The following is a 6,000-nucleotide window of genomic DNA, read 5'->3' as shown; positions in this document are numbered from 1 at the left end:
GACCAGGGTGAGACCTGCTTGGAGGAAAGATGCATGGTGGACTGTGATAGGGAACGCCCGCACCCCTCCATCTTCCCAGGATGACGCCGCGGGAGGGCCAACTCCTAGCCTGAGGGCCAGCCCCAACCCACCCAGGAGGCTCCTGTGCTGTGCAGCTGGACCAGGCCAGACTGGAAGAATTCCCAGGAGCGCTCGCCCCCTGCAGGCAGACAGGGGTACTGCCGGGCGGAGGCCAGGACTTGCAGGGTGGACATCCAGGTGCTGCTGGGTTTTTCCTTCCCTCAGCTCCAGTCCTCGCTGTGGTTGTTATGGTTGCCCCATTTTAAGGATGACAGAAATGTTAAGTGTCTTGCCCAAGGTCGCAGAGCCAGCAAGTATCGGACCTTGGTGCCTCCTTCCCAGGGTCTTTGTCTCAACCCTCAGAGGTCCCCTCATTCCCACACTCCCTCGGCCTTGGGACAGGCGGGACAGCAGGACAGCAGGACAGGTGTAGGAGGCAGGCAAAGGGTATTTAATGAACTTTAGAGGATTCTAGCACTCCCGCCGGGGCAGTGGGCAGGGACAAGGCGTGGAGAGTCTCTACGCGGGCTCAAGAGGTGAGGTTCAGGTGCCGGGGCTCCTGGCATCTCTGGGGGCAGAGGGGCGAGAGGCTGAGGTAGCCTCGTCTGGGGCCTCCTGCAGCAGAGGCAATGCTGGGCTGTCCAGCGTGGAGTGGAGGATGGGGGCTCTGCCCTAGCGCCTGCCCCACAGCTCATGGCCCACAACTGCCTTTTCTATAATTAAATTTTACATCCCTTTCCACGATTCATGTGTATTTTCCATTAAAAACTTGCATCTGTCGGGGCTGGCCCTGTGGCCGAGTGGCTGAGTTCAAGCGCTGCACTGCAGGCGGCCGGTGTTTCGTTGGTTCGAGTTCTGAGCGCGGACATGGCACTTGCTCATGGAGCCACGTTGAGGTGGCGTCCCGCATGCCACGACTGGAAGGACCCACAATGGGGAATATGCAACCATGTACTGGGGAGCTTTGGGGAGAAAAAGGAAAAAAAATAAAATCTTTGAAAAGAAAAAAACTTGCATCTGTCAAATCTGTTTATTCAGGTAAAATCTGTCAGCAAACACCAGAAAATAAAGTGGAATCAGACACTTTATTATCTAGCTCTTATAGGGTGCTTATAAATAGCCCGAATCAAGTGAATTAATTGTGCTTCATTTGGATTCAGTAAGGTAGATCTGACTTCTTATCAGTGTCCTTTAATTAGAACGATTTTTTCTTTAAGGAAGAAAGACATTTCTTATTCCTCATGTTTCCTTCAAAGGAGGGGATGGATACCTTAGTGTGTCTATGGAGTTTTTTTTAATCTCTAAAGATTCTTGCCCCTCTAATTTCTTTAGTGCAGTGTTTCTAAAGTGGATGTATAATGGGTGGCTGTAGCCTTGTTTCCTTTATACCAATTCTCATTTATTTTCCAAAATGTGTCTCTGCCACATGGAAACACAGAATCTAACAAGTGTCTTGTAATTTCTCCTTTTGGGGTTTCAGATGATCCCCAACAGCAGCCTCTAACCTTCAGCCTGTTCCTGTCCATATATCTGTCTGGTCACCAGGGTGGGCAATCAGCAAGTTATCCTAGCTATCAGCTCTGACTTCCCCTTCCATCCCCCTTGTGCTTCTTCCTCTTTAACTTGTCCTTGGCTGGCATTGGTCTCACCTCTACCCTTTCCAAAGATGACTGTGGACATTGAAGCTCACAGCAGAGACATCTCCCCTGCATGCTGCATGCTTCAGTTGGCTTTTCTGAGCTTCTTGAATGTTTGGACAGTGTACTCCTAATAGTGATAACTTAATTGTAGGTCTTTAGTATTCCCTGCACCACTCAGTTATCATGAACCCCCACCTCTGTAGAGTACTGGATTGGGTGTCTAGTGTTACTGGCTTTTTGGACTCCCAGCTGCATGGTTTGATGATGATGTAACTTACGTTCTGCACAAATGTGGAAATTGCAACTTTATGTGCAAATTGTTTCCTCAATTTTGAGAGTCCCATCAACATATGGAAAGTACAAAGACGTCTCTATCTTTGGCTCCCATTGTCAGTTGTTTGCTTATTTTATGGAACAGCCCTTGGGATGTACCTCAGTTTGACTGTCTCACATTCTCCTTGAAAGGATGCAGTGGCCTCGGTGGTGTACACAGTGATCACCCCCAGGTTGAATCCCGTCATCCATAGCCTGAGGAACAGCGACACCCAAGAGGCCTTGTAGAGGATACTCAACAAAACAGCCTAATCTCAATACCTGGCCATTTTGTTGGTCTGTGGATTAGAAATGATTGAAAAATTGAACATTTGGAATTGGCAAACATGCCTTGTTGGCTACATAATTTTTTAGCTCATGTTTTTCATCTCTCTTAATTTATCATATTGAGTATTGCTTAATTTAACACATCTTTAATGGGGTTAAGGGACTGTTCTGGGGTCCTAGATGTGTCAAAACCATTGGACATGTGAATCTTATAATACCTATGGAATCTTCTGTATTTGTCACCTATGACTCAGGCATCCTGTAGAAATGCACAAGTCTCCTCTTAATCTGCGTATAATTCTCAACCTTTTGCACAGGTCATGTCTGCTGTCCATAAAACTATGGTATTGGTCAAATCCATTGATACAAATTATGTGGGAGAATGCATGTCATTGACCTCAACCTTGGTTTCATAAAAGATGTAACTGATGAGCTTTAAAAATCCTCATACCTGAGACTCACTAGCATAGATTAAGGTTTAATTGGACTGTGGTGTTGCATTAAGCATTTTAACAGCATCCGAGGAGAGTCTAATGTGGAGCCAAGGTTGAGATCTATTGATGCTTGTCAGATCTTTCATTCAACAACAAATAGTATGTTTGGGTCATTTAATATTCATGATCAGGTCCTGAAGATCTCAAAGTGATCAGAGTTCATAAAGGAGAAGATATGAAAGAACTTGCCATAGCAACAGGCAATGTGATTTTTCTCAAATTCCTGGTAATCGTATTTCATAAATGTTCAGCAAGTCAAAGGAAACCATAAGCAAAATGAAAAGACAACCCAAAAAATGGGAGAAAATACTGGAGAATGATGTATCTTAAAAGGGGTTAATTTCCAAAATATATAAAGAACTAATACAGCTCAGCAACAAAAAAACTCGATCAAAAAATGGGCAGAGGATATGACCAGATTTTTTTTTGAAAGAAGTATACAGATGGTGAACAGGCACATGAAAATATGTTCAACATCACTAATCGTTAGGGAAATGCAAATCTAAACTACGATAAGTTACCACCTTACGACTGGTAAAATGGTTATAATTAACAAGGCAAAAAATAAGAAATATTGGAGAGAATGTGGAGCAAAAGGAACCCTTACACACTGTTGATTTGAATGCAAATTGGTGCAGTCACTATGGAAGAGTACGGACATTTCTCAAAAAATTCAAAATAGAAATAGTACACGATCCAGCTATCGCACTACTGGGTATTTATCCAAAGAACTTGAAATCAACAATTCAAAGAGATTTATGCACCCCTATGTTCATTGCAGCATGATCCACAATAGCCAAGATGTGGAAGCAACTCAAGTGCCCATCAATTGATGACTGGATAAGGAAGATGTGATATATACAGAATGGAATACTACTCAGCCATAAGAAGAGACAAAATTGTCCTATTTGCAACAACATGGATGGACCTTGAGGGTATTATGCTAAGTGAAATAAGCCAGACAAAGAAAGACAAACACTGCCTGATTTAACTCATATGTGGAAGATAAACAAACACATGGACAAAAAGAAATGATTAGTGGTTACCAGAGGGGAAGGGGGTTGGGGGGATGGTGAAAGGGGGAAAGGGGCACACATGCGTGGTGATGCATACAACATTAGACTATGGGTGGTGAGTACGATGCAGTCTATACAGAAACTGACAAATAATAATGTACACTTGAAATTTCACAATGTTATAAACCATTACAACCTCAGTAAAATAATTTTTAGAAATAAAAGGATTCCAAATGATTAGACAGTCTGGAAACACCATCCTAGGACATTGAATAACAAATCCTGGAACGTCTCAATGGCCCCTACACTGCACTTTAGTAGTCCTTAGGAGAAAATAAAAGAGACAAAGAGCCAGGATGTCAGATTAGCAGACCTGAAAGATTTTGATAGGGTCTAGATGTATCTAGATGTCCCCAATTAATTAGTCAAATCTTTTCAAAATGATATAGGCCAAGTACTGTGTAAGATCCCAGCATTAAATGGTAAGAAGGACACAGGATGGAATTCCACCATAAAATGAAGAGCAATGGGTAATGCCTTGATAGAGGGCAGATATGTTTCCCAAAGAACAATTCAGGTTGAAATGGCAACTTTCCTAGTAGATGTGAGACTTTTTTTTCTTTATTAAATCACATTAAAATTCAAAAGTGAGGAAAAAGTATGCTTATAGTGGGCTTTAAAATGACAGAGGATGCAGTACTACGGGAGAAAAAAAGTACAGGAAAACATCACAGGGATCCAAGACATCCAGACATGTTCAAGTACTTCTTTTAAAGACCAGGACATGTGTGATGTTCAAATTACAAACCACCAAGGCAAGTGCAGATATCTCAGTGTCAGAGAAGCAACGGTATGACTTTACTGAAAGGACAATTATACCGCACTGTCACAGAGCCAAAGCCAGGCTATGTAATCCAGTTGCAGACTCTTGATCTATAAATTTTCAGTGAATAATGGAAACAAGCCAGTATAGGGACTTCTTGGGAGGTTTATGTACTTAAACAGCACATTAGAAATCATTAGGTAGCTATATTTCATTTCTATCTGGAACAAGAGTTAGTATCTTGGTCTTGATTCCAGTTGATACTGGAAATAAACCTCCAGCAACAGTTGAGAGTTAATCCTACCCTTACATGCCGATTCATAGACCTATTTTTGTGATGAGTTATAACAACCATCATAGTATTAAGCCAGCTTCCCATTCCTAGAATAAGTATTACTTATTCACGATGTATTATTCTCTTAAAATAGATATAAATGCATTTGGTTTAACTTTATTATTCAATTTTGTGTCTATGTTCAGGCATATGTGAGCTTGAAGATTTCTTTTTTGCTTCATAGTTGATGCATGGAATCTCCATTTTTATTATTTCTGTAACATGTGTATGTTGGGCACCTACTCTGTGCCAGGTACCATAAGTCCCTAGAAAGACAATGGTGAGCAAAAACACTCATGTCCTCTGACTCACGAATAAACATAAAATTGCCAGTGTGAGTGGTACATGAAGGAAAAGTATAGGATGCTGGACTTGTGGCCCTCACCCCTCTGTCCTCCTCACCCTGACCACATTGAAATATGGAGAATGCTAATAAATTAAAGAGATAAAAATCATTAATGATAAATTTAGTCTGGGGAAGTGGATGGAAAAGCTTTCTCTGAAATACAAATATTACAGCTCTGAGAGGAAGCATGGGAAATGGTTATCAGAGGAAATAAGGAAAGGGTAAGAATTTTGGGCTGAGAAGACATAATCCATGGTTGCCTTGAGGGTCCGTGAGCTTAGGAATGTAAGGGATTTGAGAGGCCAGTGAGATGGAGAATAGAGAGTGAGGGTCAGGAGGTGGAGACGCTCCAGAAAATAACTCTTACTGGAGAGAGGCTCTAGATTCTAGAAAGACAGAGAAGGAAAGAGAACAAGACCTGGAAAAGACTGGGTTCAACAGAAACTAAAGTACCTTCAGAATACAGAGACTTCACCATGGCAAACTAAATAAATATGGGACTGTCCCAGTCTCACTACTCTAGAGGTAAAACCCAGTACTCACTTTCTCTCCTTTTTCCTTCTTACTCAATCAGCCCTCACTGGGACACTTTGACCCTCTTTGATGGATCTCACTGAAGCTTTCTGTTCTCTGAGGTGTGTCACTGGGAAGCCCAATTGGTTTTGCATTTGGCTGGGATCAGAGAAT

This window comes from Equus asinus, chromosome 20 (genome assembly GCF_041296235.1).
Source record: "Equus asinus isolate D_3611 breed Donkey chromosome 20, EquAss-T2T_v2, whole genome shotgun sequence".
Classification (NCBI taxonomy): domain Eukaryota; kingdom Metazoa; phylum Chordata; class Mammalia; order Perissodactyla; family Equidae; genus Equus; species Equus asinus.
The sequence above is the reverse complement of the archived record's forward strand: the minus strand, read 5'-3'. Positions refer to the sequence as shown.